We start from the raw sequence: 13,338 nt of genomic DNA on the forward strand, positions 1-13,338 counted from the left end.
AATTTTTATGCTCTCATCAAATCCAGACATATTTATATGCTTTAATGCTTTTGAATGACATTTCCTGTTTTGGTGGGAAATCTTAGGTTACCCGGGAGAAAAGTGATTTATTCTCGGGATGGAACATTTGCAATATCCCAGGAAAATATTCAACTATAACTACTTCAACCTTCAATATAAGGGCATTGGTGGGTGGATCTCGTAACTAAAGTGATGTCAGAGTGATGTCACAGGAAGTAGCGTGGGTGAATGGGGTTGTGCAAGGTGAAGGGCAGTCCGTCTCCAGTTCGAGTAGAACCTTTTGATCCTGCCAGAGATGAAAGCCCCGGCCTGCCAGGGGGGCGTTGAAGCTAGCTAGCGCTGTAGCTAAGGGTAACAACCTCAAAGCACCCCAGAATAACCACACTGGGCCAGTCGCCGCACGTGGCATAGATGGCTTGGATGTCATTGTGGGACAGAGCTTGAAGCAGAGCTGTGGGATGGACCGAGGAGAAAACACCTCTGACTGGACCATTTACGTAAGCACATCCAAAATGGAGCAGTACACACAAAAAGAAAAGGCTAATGTGTCCCCATATCCAGATAAAACAAGTACAAAAGTACAGCTACAGAAAATAAGGTAATATTCGCTCACTGTTTGCTTCTCACTGTGTCCTGCTCCAATAAGATTGTCTGTTGTTGGAGCAGTAGCACACAGGCTGATCAGAGCTACCCATACAGGCAGAATGGGCTGGGCTGAGGTGCAATAGACATGTGGCTGTGTGGTTCTTTGAAGAGTTCGGTTCAGGAAAACATTTAACCTCACGCACACCGGATCAGTGTTAATTTTGTCAACAATAGCCATGATGAAAGATACTCGTCAACAACCTATTTTTCCTGACTAAAACTATGGCGACAATCAGACGAAATGCCCTGCAAAAAAACGATTACAAATCACTTCTCATTTTAGTTGACGAACATCTAACGAGATGAGAATTCCATGCGAGATCAATGGATATATCATTTGACATGAAGCTGCTTTTCATCAGTTTTGTCCAATCCTAAACATGCATGCAGAACATCCTCTCATTGGCAGAATTGACATCTTTCAGCTGCAGGGTCAGATTGAGCTGATCTGCCCAGCCCTCCTACACAGCTCCCAGGTGGCCACTTATGTCACCCGTCAATCTTTTGAACTGATGCGAAGCCAGGACATTTGACTTGTAACTAACCTCAACTATACTTAACAAAAATATAAACGCAACATGTAAAGTGTTGGTCCCATGTTTCATGAGCTGAAATAAAAGACCCCAGTAATTTTTCATACGCACAAAAAGCTTATTTCTCTAAAATTTTGTGGACGAATTTGTTTACATCCCTGTTAGTGAGCATTTCTGGTTTGCAAAGATAAGCCACCGTCATTGAAATTGATGCATGTCGCAATTTATATTTTTGTTAATATTTTTGTTCAGTATAGAAACAATGTTTAACCTCTCTCTTACTTTCATGTAGGCTATTTTCGCTTTGATCACATCCGAAGTTCTACTTTTCCATGTGCGCTTCTATTCATTCATCTGTGTTGCCGCCCTCGCGCTGCGGTCCTCGAATGCGAGTTGCGGTTGCCTTATTCTACGGGGAAAATGAATGCTATTTGCTGAATATTAGGAGGACAGTAATAGCGTTGGAATTTTTGGAAAGCTCAAATTCTACCCCTTAAGGAAACCGACTTATTTACCCCCTTGTTGGTTATGGCGGGGAGAAAATCAGAGCTGTTAATTGTATAACCTGTAGCCAAGGCTTTAAGCCTATATGGTTAACTATGGCTGGCATTAGTTACAATCAGCTACAATATCAATCTATACGAGGGGATAGTAGGCCTAGTTGGACAAGGCCATCTGCCTAAATATTCATTATTTAATAGAAGAAAATACACTGACTATTATGTGACTAAAATGGTTGTGACTAAAACTAGACAAAAATGGTCTAGTTTAAGTCGACTGATAATGACTAAAACTAACAATGGATGAAATGACTAAAATGTGACTAAGACTAAAAGGTATTTTAAGACTAAAACTAAATCTAAATCAGCTGCCAAAATGAACACTGCCACTGGAGAAAAGTGTCCGAGGAGAAGTTCTGTTAAGAAAATACCAGATTCATGAAGACTACTCTATCCTTAGTGCAGTGTATTAGTTGACGGTAGGCCATGACCCCCCCCCCCCCCCCCCCCCCCCCCCCCCCCCTCCATCTTGAAACTTGTTCAGAACCTGGAGAGGGTCCAAGTGTGTTTCTCTCCTGAGAGGAGAGCAAACAAAAGGCACACTTATTCCCACTGCCACAGTGACGGCCAAGGAGTTTACAGGGGGCGATTTTGGGAGAGATAGAAAGAAAACTGCTGGGACTGCAGATTGCAACATCAGATCATGGTAAACCTTCTCTTCATCTTCTCCCACCTGCCCTCACACACATGCGCACACACAGCATATACATTTTTTTAAACTTTGCACCACTCTGAACGCTAGGGGTTGTTAAGCAATAAGGCACAAGGGGGTGCGGTATATGGCCAATATACCACGGCAAGGGCTGTATCCAGGCACTTCGCAACATATGGTGGTGGTAAAAGTACCCAATTATCATACTTGAGTAAAAGTAAAGATATCTTAATAGAAAATGACTCAAGGTAAAGTGAAAGTCACCCAGTAAAAGTCTAAAAGTATTTGGTTTTAAATATACGTAAGTATAAAAGTTAAAGTATAAATCATTTAAAATTGCTTACAATGTGTTTAGTGAGATCTGAGGCAGTAGGGATGACCACTCACTCTTGATAAGTGAGTGAATTGGACCATTTTCCTGTCCTGCTAAGCATTGAAAATTAAAAAGGTAATTTTGGGTGTCAGGTAAAATGTATGGAGTAAAAAGTACATTATTTTCTTTAGGAATGTAGTGGAGTAAAAGTACAAGTTGTCAAAAATATAAATAGTATAGTACAGATATAAAAAAAACTACTTGAGTATTTTTTATGTTTTATTTTATTTAACTAGGCAAGTCAGTTAAGAACAAATTCTTATTTACAATGACGGCCTACCCCGGCCAAACCTGGAAGACGCTGGACCAATTGTGCGCCGCCCTCTGGCACTCCCAATCACAGCCGGATGTGATGCAGCCTGGATTCGAACCAGGGACCAGGGACAACCCCCGAGGTGCCTTATTGCTATTAAAAACGGGTTATCAACGTAATTAGAGCAGTAAAAATAAATGTTTATAATACATTATAACTGTGCTTAGCGTCAGGTAAGTTCTGACCAAGGTAGTGATTCAATTACATTTTCTGTTTTACATTTCATCCTTTCAGCCCAATATGTTGGTCAAAAGGTTGTATTAAAAGAACAACACATTTTAAAAAGTCTCAGAGCAGTCTCAACACCACTATTGAGCAATGCCATGTGGTCTAGCCAGGAGAGGGTTAGAGGTGGGTAGAGCTATGGGAACCACAGGGGTCCTTCCTCAGGTGCCCCTCACCTGCCTGTCTCTGTGCCAATTAGGAGAATGTCAGCATGGCAGTGACCCTTTATTATGGCGGAAAGTTCAAGGTAGAGACACAGGTGGACGCTCCTGTTCAAAGTTCTCTCGCCCAGACAGAGGAGCGGGGCAATGAATGGACACAGCGCTAGGTCACCAGAGACAGGGAGACAGGGAGACACAGGGAACGTTATGGGGGCCCAGGGCAATTTAGGGATGAGCTAGATTTTTCTGTCATTCAGCATCCTTTCCCAACTCACCCTCGTTGGTTTAAGAAGTGATTGGTTGACAGAAAAAGAGGAAATGGAGACAAGTAACTTTAGAGAACACGACAGAGAAAAGGTAGCCGGGGGGGGAAAGTTGAAGTAAGCGGTGTCAAAATGTCAAACGGCACGTCGTCAGAAACCAAACCGCCATTACCACCACGAGAAAGATTTTGAAAGAGAAAGAGAGGAGAGAGAGGAGAGCAAGAGGAGCTGGAACGTGGTGGCAGGAACGCCTCCTACCATTATACTTCTGTTGCAAACGTACCCTGTCTCTCCCTCCCTTCCTTCACCCCTTTCATCGTGTCTCCTGTCACCGTTAGTCTTGTGTGAGAGGAATGTGACAGGCTTTCACACTGAACTAGCCAGAGATAAGCCACTGGGGCACACACCCTCATATGGAAAACCACAGGAGGTTATTATAGTTTAGTGATTCTTCTATTAGCTTTAATTTCTATTCGTTTTTTAGATTTTTATTTTAAATTCTGTTGAGTTTCAGTTAGTTTTGAAACCTGATTTACTCGTTTTTATTTAGTTTGAGTTTTATAAAATAATTTCTATTTCGTTTTTATATTTTTTGTGTTATGGACAGAAAGTACCCTTACATGCTGACCAGACAGGACACGCCGCATGCGCGAGCGTCACAAAATACATTTAGAAATCCATGTTATTACAATTATTGCACCCACACTGCTGGCGCGCGCCAACGAGCGTCTGCGACGCCAAGGGATAAAAATAGAAGTCTTTCCTATTTCTGACGCAGATCGCACTGAAAGTCATCTCCTCATTGGTTTATAGAAGCAGGTACCCACGTGCCATCTCCTCATTGGTTATACCCACGTGGGTGATTGAAAGACAAACTTTGTTGCCGGTTGTCGTGGTAATACAATGAAAGTTTAGATGCGATCACCATATAAGTTCAAAGATGAAAAAGCCTGGAAGGAGGAGAGATGACTAGAAACAATTCGGTTGGCCGTTTTATGTGTGGATTAATTGTCGGAGTAGAGGTCGTTGTGCATTTCAGGTAAAATAACAACTCAATGTTTATATCCCAGGACAAAGTAGCTAGCAACAGCAAGCTAGCTAAATAGGACAAATTAACGTTAGCTAGCAAGTGCAAGCTAGCTAGCTAAATTGCCATACATGTTTAATGCTTTTCGACCTGTCCCCAAATTAATGTCATTGGTTCAGAGTTTGTTTTGATATTTTAACCTGCGTGTCGTGATCGCGTTTGGTGTGGGGGGGACAAAATCAATGTATGCACGATGGCGCACGCGCGCAGCCGGTTTGGGTTACGTGTGGGAGGCTAGGAGTCATTTATGTGTCGTAGGCCTATGAATGTCACTTCTTGCCACTGGGTGATGGGTCAAGTCATAAGTTTGGTTCGTAAAAAATACTAAGAGCTGATCCGGGAGGACCATGAACAATGAGCAGTAGGTACCAGTGTATATGGTTCCACTGCCACAGGTCTGTCCGGCAAGAACAAGTCCAGATGTCTTTAGAAAACGTTTATTACAGATAACGGTTCTTTAATGGATTATTATTCTGACCGGACATTCTGTAGTGGTTGCTACCGGCCTTAAGCCAGCAACTAAGGTTTCTTATTACATTTATGGTCCTTTGACTCTCTACAACCTAACCCCTATTTTCCAGTTAGGTTTAAATTATAAATCAATCTTAAACGTGACTTGGATGTAAAAGGATAATCGTCATTGTCCAACTCAGATTCAGACATTTCTGCCGCGCCGTTCAAAGCTATGGCCAGCTCTGGAGGTTGAGCAACGCATGCCGTGTCTTGGAGGGGTGATAGAAGCAGGCTGATATGCCCATTAGCGAAACAGTCAGTCCTTTCTTGATCCATCGGTCTACACACAGGGTTATTTTTCATGGCTCTTTCAAGAATCTCATTAACTAACTGAGTTGCTGTATCCATTTGCAAAACAATCGACTCATTTACTCTAGCAGTGACAGGACTTTTACATTTGGGACCAAGTGTTTGGTAGAATTTTCTGAAGGCTGGCTAATCTTGTGGACTTGCCAGACTGGAAGAATAAATTAACCAGTGCTTCTTCTCTTTTTCAAACTCATTTGAATTAGGTTGTCATGTTTCTGCTCTTTAATTGCAAACTGCTAAAGTTGGTTGTCCTGACATGCAGCTACTAATAACTTGTCGTTATCCTGCAATTGTTTGTATGATTCTTTGTGGGTGCTGTTCAGATGAACTTTGATGAACTCCTTACTCATCATCAGAAGGGCATTCAAACCAAACTATCCAATCAGGGAGGGGCTTATTGAGTTAATTGTTGGCAGGACCAGAATAGCAGTGTTTTCACAGCACTGCATGAACACGAAGAGTGAGTCTAAAATTACGTGTGAAGGAAGTGAAAGTGGAGTGTGGCGAGACAACTCAAAGGGAAAGGTGTTAAAGAAAGCACTGTGCTGGCTAATAGCAGACAGATAGAAATCCAGTCTCGCTCAAACAGAGGACAATTTTTTTTTTGTTGCTTTGCTTAGCAGCAAGGTCCTGGAACGACAGTTTTTTCAGGCTCCGCTCTATTCAGGAGGAAAATAACTCCGAGGGGTGGTCAGGGTTGAAAAGAAGAAGAAGTGAAACTCGACACACTTTGAAACAGAGGCGCGAGATGAGTCACGGTACAGTACACGGTTTGGTCAGAGACTCCAAAGACGCACGCTTCTCCACGCGCAACCGTCGCTCTGACAAGTGCTCTCGCCTCCCACGCCCTTTTTCAGAAGTCTCTTTTCAACCTCTCGCTCGTTTTGTTTTCCTTTCACTAGTCGAGCTTCACTTCTTCTTTCTTCTTTTCAACCCTGACCACCCCTCGGAGTTATTTTCCTCCTGAATAGAGAGGAGCCTGAAAAACTGTCATTCCAGGGCCTTGCTGCTAAGCAAAGCAACAACAAAAAAATTCCCTCCTTTTGAGCGTCTGTGCTGAGTGCTACATCAAGTGTCTCGCCTCTGCTCCATTGAGGCTGGCTCAGAAAATAGCCAGACACTCACCAGTCAGATTTCAAATTTTTATTTCACCTTTATTTAACCAGGTAGGCCAGTTGAGAACAAGTTCTCATTTACAACTGCGACCTGGCCAAGATAAAGCAAAGCAGTGAGACACAAACAACAACACAGAGTTACACTTGGAATAAACAAATTATACAATAGGGAAAAAATCTATATACAGTGAGTGCAAATGAGGTAAGATTAGAGAGGTAAGGCAATAAATAGGCCATGGTGGTGAAGTAATTACAATTTAGCAATTAAACACTGGAGTGAAAGATGTGCAGAAGATGAATGTGCAAGTAGAGATACTGGGGTGCAAAGGAGCAAAAAAATGAATAACAATATGGGGATGAGGTAGTTGGATGAGCTATTTACAGGTGCAATGATCTGTGAGTTGCTCTGACAGCTGATAATGAAAGTTAGTGAGGGAGATATGAGTCTCCAGCTTCAGTGATTTTTGCAATTTGTTCCAGTAATTGGCAGCAGAGAACTGGAAGGAAATGAGGCCAAAGGACGAAATATACCTGTTTGAGCGTGTGCTATGGGTGGGTGCTGCTATGGTGACCAGTGAGCTGAGACAAGGCGGGGCTTTACCTAGCAAAGACTTATAGATGACCTGGAGCCAGTGGGTTTGGCAACGAATTTGAAGCGAGGACAAGCCAACGAGTACATACAGGTCGCAGTAGTGGGTAGTATATGGGCTTTGGTGACAAAACGGATGGCACTGTGATAGACTAAATCCAATTTGCTGAATAGAGTGTTGAGGCTATTTTGTAAATGACATCGCCGACGTCAAGGATCGGTAGGATAGTCAGTTTTACGAGAGTGTTTGGCAGCATGAGTGCACGATGCTTTGTTGCGAAATAGGAAGCTGATTCTAGATTTAATTTTGGATTGGAGATGCTTAATGTGAGTCTGGAAGGAGAGTTTACAGTCTAACCAGACACCTAGGTATTTGTAGTTGTCCACATATTCTAAATCAGAACCCGCCAGAGTAGTGATGCTGGACGGGCAGGCAGGTGCGGGCAGAGATCGGTTAAAGAGCATGCATTTAGTTTTACTTGCATTTAAGAGCAGTTGGAGGCCACGGAAGGAGAGTTGGCATTGGAGCTCGTCTGGAGGTTAGTTAACACAGTGTCCAAAGAAGGGCCAGAAGTATACAGAATGGTGTCGTCTGCGTAGACATGGATCAGAGAATGACCAGCAGCAAGAGCGACATTATTGATGTATACAGAGAAAAGAGTCGGCCCGAGAATTGAACCCTGTGGCACCCCCATAGAGACTGCCAGAGGTCCGGACAACAGGCCCTCCGATTTGACACACTGAACTCTGTCTGAGAAGTAGTTGGTGAACCAGGTGAGGCAGTCATTTGAGAAACCAAGGCTGTTGAGTCTGCCGATAAGAATGTGGTGATTGACAGAGTCGAAAGCTTTGGCCAGGTCGATGAATACGGCTGCACAGCATTGTCTTTTATCAATGATGGTTATGATATCGTTTAGGACCTAGAGCGTGGCTGAGGTGCACCTATGACCAGCTCGTAAACCAGATTGCATAGCGGAGAAGGTACGGTGAAATTCAAAACGGTCGGTGATCTGTTTGTTAACTTGGCTTTCGAAGACCTTAGAAAGGCAGGGTAGGATAGATATAGGTCTGTAACAGTTTGGGTCTAGAGTGTCTCCCCCTTTGAAGAGGTGGATGACCGTGGCAGCTTTACAATCTTTGGGGATCTCAAGACGATACGAAAGAGAGGTTGAACAGGCTAGTAATAGGGGTTGCAACAATTGCAGCGTATAATTTTAGAAAGAGAGGGTCCAGATTGTCTAGCCCAGCTGATTTGTAGGGGTCCAGATTTCACAACTCTTTCAGAACATCAGCTATCTGGATTTGGGTGAAGGAGAAATGGGGGACGCTTGGGCAAGTTGCTGCGGGGCATGCAGGGCTGTTGACCGGGGTAGGAGTGGCCAGGTGGAAAGCATGGCCAGCTGTAGAAAAATGCTTATTGAAATTCTCAATTATCGTGGATTTATCGGTGGTGACAGTGTTTCCTAGCCTCAGTGCAGTGGGCAGCTGGGAGGAGGTGCTCTTATTCTCCATGGACTTTACAGTGTCCCAGAACTTTTTGGAGTTTGTGCTACAGGATGCAAATTTCTATTTGAAAAAGCTAGCCTTTGCTTTCCTAACTGCCTGTGTATATTGGTTCCTAACTTCCCTGAAAAGTTGCATATCGCGGGGGCTATTCAATGCTAATGCAGTACACCACAGGATGTTTTTGTGCTGGTCAAGGACAGTCAGATCTGGAGTGAACCAAGAGTTATATCTGTTCCTGGTTCTACATTTTTTGAATGGGGCATGCTTATTTAAGATGGTGAGGAAAGCACTTTTGAATAACCAGGCATCCTCTACTGACGGAATGAGGTCAATAACCTTCCAGGATACCGGGCCAGGTCGATTAGAAAGGCCTGCTCGCTGAAGTGTTTTAGGGAGTGTTTGACAGTGATGAGGGGTGGTTGTTTGACCGCAGACCCATTACGGACGCAGGCAATGAGGCAGAGGTGTATTTAGAGGGCAGGTTGGTCAGGATGATATCTATGAGGGTGCCCGTGTTTACAGATTTGGGGTTCTACCTGGTAGGTTCATTGATCATCTGTGTGAGATTGAGGGCATCTAGCTTAGATTGTAGGACGGCCAGGGTGTTAAGTATGTCCCAGTTTAGGTCTGAAGATAGATGGGGGGCAATTAACAAGCTTTGAAGATAAATGGGGGGCAATCAATTCACATATGGTGTTCAGTGCACAGCTGGGGCTGAAGGTGGTCTATAACAAGCGGCAACGGTGAGAGACTTGTTTCTAGAAAGGTGGATTTTTAGAAGTAGAAGCTTGAATTGTTTGGGCACAGACCTGGATAGTATGACAGAACTCTGCAGGCTATCTCTGCAGTAGATTGCAACTCCACCCCCTTTGGCAGGTCTATCTTGTCGGAAAATGTTATAGTTAGGGATGGACATTTCTGTTTTTTTGTGGCCTTCCTAAGCCAGGATTCAGACATGGCTAGGACATTCGGGTTGGCAGAGTGTGCTAAAACACTGAATAAAACAAACTTAGGGAGGAGGCTTCTTTGTTAACATGCATGAAACCAAGGCTTTTACAGTTACAGAAGTCAACAAATGAGAGCGCCAGGGGAATGGGAGTGGAGCTAGGCGCTGCAGGGCCTGGATTAACCTCTACATCACCAGAGGTACAGAGGAGGAGTAGGATAAGGGTACCGCTAAAGGCTATAAGAACTGATCGTTTAGTGCGCTCGGAACAGAGAGTAAAAGGAGCAGGTTTCTGGGCGTGGAAGAATAGATTCAAGGCATAATGTACAGACAAGAGTATGGTAGGATGTGAATACAGTGGAGGTAAACCTAGGCATTGAGTGACGATGAGAGAGGTTTTGTCTCTAGGGACACCATTTAAACCAGATGAGGTCACCGCATGTGTGGGAGGTGGAACAAAATGGCTAGCTAAGGCATATTGAGCAGGGCTGGAGGCTCTACAGTGAAATAAGACAATAATCACTAACCAAAACAGCAATGGACAAGGCATATTGACATTAGGGAGAGGCATGCGTAGCCGAGTGATCATAGGGACCAGTGAGTAGCTAGGCGAGCTGGAGACACGGCGATTCAGACAGCTAGCGTGCCGGGGCTAGCAGAAGGGCCTTAGGGGGACGTTGCGAAGGAAGAGTCTGTTGTAGTCCCCTCGGACGGTTACGTCGGCAGACCAGCCGTGATGGATCGGCAGGGCTCCGTGTAAGCAGTAAAAGGGTCCAGGCCAATTGACAAAATAGGTATTGTAGCCCAAGAAATTAACTGATGGACCTCTTTAGCTAACAGTCCGATATGCTCTAGACAGCTAGCGGGCCGTGGTTAGCAGGCTAGCGGATGGGCCTTCAGGGGATGTCGCGACAGAGGAGCCTGTTGAAACCCCCTCGGGCGGATTACGTCGGTAGACCAGTCGTGATGGATCGACGGGGCTCTGTGTCGGCAGTAAAAGGGATCCAGGCCAATTGTCAAAATAGGTATTGTAGCCCAAGGAGTAGCTGATGGACCTCTTCAGCTAGCCGGGAGATGGGCCTAGCACGAGTCTAGTTCCAGGCTAACTGATGCTTGCTTCGGGAGGTGTGTCTCAGACAGCACGTGGAAATACATTAGTGACAAGGGGACCCATCTGCCTGCATCAGGCACAATGGCACTGCTCACAACCACAGCCACATTGGTGCCACCCCAACGGAGGTTTTGTCAATGCACCGCAAGGCCAGCCAGCTAAGCAGGGAAAAAGAGGGATGTGTGAGGGTTTTTGTGCCCGAGATTTCAAACTGAGGTGAGTGTGCAACCGTAAGCATCTAGGACTCTATCCCACTATCCTGGCTGCTCCACTATATAAAATCTCACATGCACACAATGACAGCTTCACATTGTCCAGTTTCTCAGTCTTTGTTAGATGTGCACCTGGCCACTGCACTGTGCCAGCGAAACGCCATAAAGAGTGCCACAATGGGACAAACATGAAGCTTTCAGGGTTACCATGGATACTGGCAAGCATCCCTGTAGCCTCCACTGTCGACCCCCACCCTCACTGCTTTTGGTGTTTTACAAATGTCCTTATAGACAAAATGACCCCCACCCTGCACCATGACCCTGTCCACTCTACCTTAACCCCCAACCCTCCCTCCCTGTAGATTCTGGCTGTAAGAGCATCTATCGGACCATGCCAGCGTCCTGGGGCTGCCGGCTTCCTGGAAGGGCTGTAACCCAAAGCCTGTAACCATACCTGGGGGATCTAGTTCGTCAGAAGGGCACAGGCAGCAGACACCCACAGCCCCCAGAGACAGGCGCTCCCTCCCTGGGTGGGTCGGCCCGGTCCGTAGCCCTGTCCAGGAGGAGTAGTGTTTCTAGAACCCGAGCCGTTAGAGAGAAACTGGGGGTAACCGGACACCCTGTACAGGGAATACTGACCTGGATAAGGAGAGGGATGCTGGGGCTCTGAGAATCCGGAACCATCCGGGCCACAGTTCCACAATATCCTGTGTTCTAGCTACTATATATAGCCTGTTGTGTGTTCCTGGATTGTTTCTCATGTACTGCTCATGGGTAGCTCTCTAACGTGAATGCATGTCATGTTACACTGTTGTCTTGGGGTCAAATGTCAAAGGAAAAAGAGCTCCCTTTGCGATACATACTGTTTGCTACTCTACCATCTCTCTCAGCCTCCCTCAATAGCCTCTTCTCGATCAGATGAGGCTGTAAAATGACAGTATGTTGATACCAGGCAGGAATGCGGGCGGTATGTGTGGTAATTAGGCTTCTCCAAGCTCTGATGCTGCTGATGGTCATTAGTAGCCTACCAAACTTGCTAACAGCCTGGAACTCTGCACTCTATTGTCCCTCTAATCACTCTGACATCAATGAAAATGTATTCAAACACCTCATGGGTGCCCATTAGCTCATGTTGCGCAACATTTCTATAGGCTATGTAATTGTGTGAGAAAACAGTTTTGATGGCCTCTATTAAAAAGAGGCGGATCCCATCAGCTTTCTATAGGCTAGGTTTACTCAATTTTGTTCATCAACTTTTCTAATATTAAAGCACATTGATTCGCTTTAACACAGGAACATAGCCTACCTGGCTGGCATGAAAACGAACCATGGGAAGAGCGTCCTCTATTCGCTATTTAAGTGCATAGATGACATGTATTTTTCTCTCATGCCCCTGTTCCGGGACAGGTGCATGATAATGGTCCATTCTAAATCAAAACTAATTTCACACATATTATTGTGAATTAAATTAAGAATAGTTTGCTGGGTGACAATATTAGCCTATCACTTGTGAATGGTGTATTATCACTTGTGAATGATGCCCAGCTTGCGCATTAAGGCACGGAACAGCGCATGCCTTTTTCCCCCAATCACATTAATCCGCTTTATAACCAGTGTAGAGACTAACTGGCATACATAGGCTGTGCATGAGTTTCACGTTTGGGGAAGATCATTTTCACCATAAAAATGCACCTTTATAATAAAGCATTACATGCATAATGACATTTGCAATCACTTTCGAGAACAGTTTTCCCGCTAATTGATAGCATTTTGGAACATTAGCCCTTTTAGCCTACTTTAGCCTAGTGCTGCGCTTATAATGTGAAAATAAATGGCCTTAAAATTTTAAGCTAAACAATCAACCTCATTGCTTTTAAAAGTTTTTGGGATGCGAGTGGTTGTATTAATTTGGCATCTATCACATCCCACAACTGTCCCAGAGTAGGTTTGGAATATTTATTTATTGCACAGAAGTTGACCAATAGAAAAATTTAAAAATAATGGCACAGAATTCTAAGCAAATATTGTCTGCTAAATGAAATAGTGTAGCCCACAGCCAGATGGCATAGCCAGATCAGGGCCTAACATAAGGCCAACTCAGAGTATGCTATTCTGTTCTTCTGAAATAGACTACATTTTCTTCATGTCATGTTTCTTTAGACCTGTCTAAAATAAATAATGGATTTATTGTGATGGTGTAGGCT

At 44.4% G+C, this 13,338-nt stretch overlaps 1 protein-coding gene across 1 annotated transcript in view; it reads right to left on the reverse strand.

Annotated features, from left to right (window-relative positions):
- Positions 1–13,338, reverse strand: part of LOC120063050 (rho-related BTB domain-containing protein 2-like) — a 65,010-nt gene that overhangs the window by 12,010 nt on the left and 39,662 nt on the right. The gene's annotated exons all lie outside the window — the stretch shown is intronic.

Source organism: Salvelinus namaycush, chromosome 18, assembly GCF_016432855.1.
Source record: "Salvelinus namaycush isolate Seneca chromosome 18, SaNama_1.0, whole genome shotgun sequence".
NCBI lineage: Eukaryota > Metazoa > Chordata > Actinopteri > Salmoniformes > Salmonidae > Salvelinus > Salvelinus namaycush.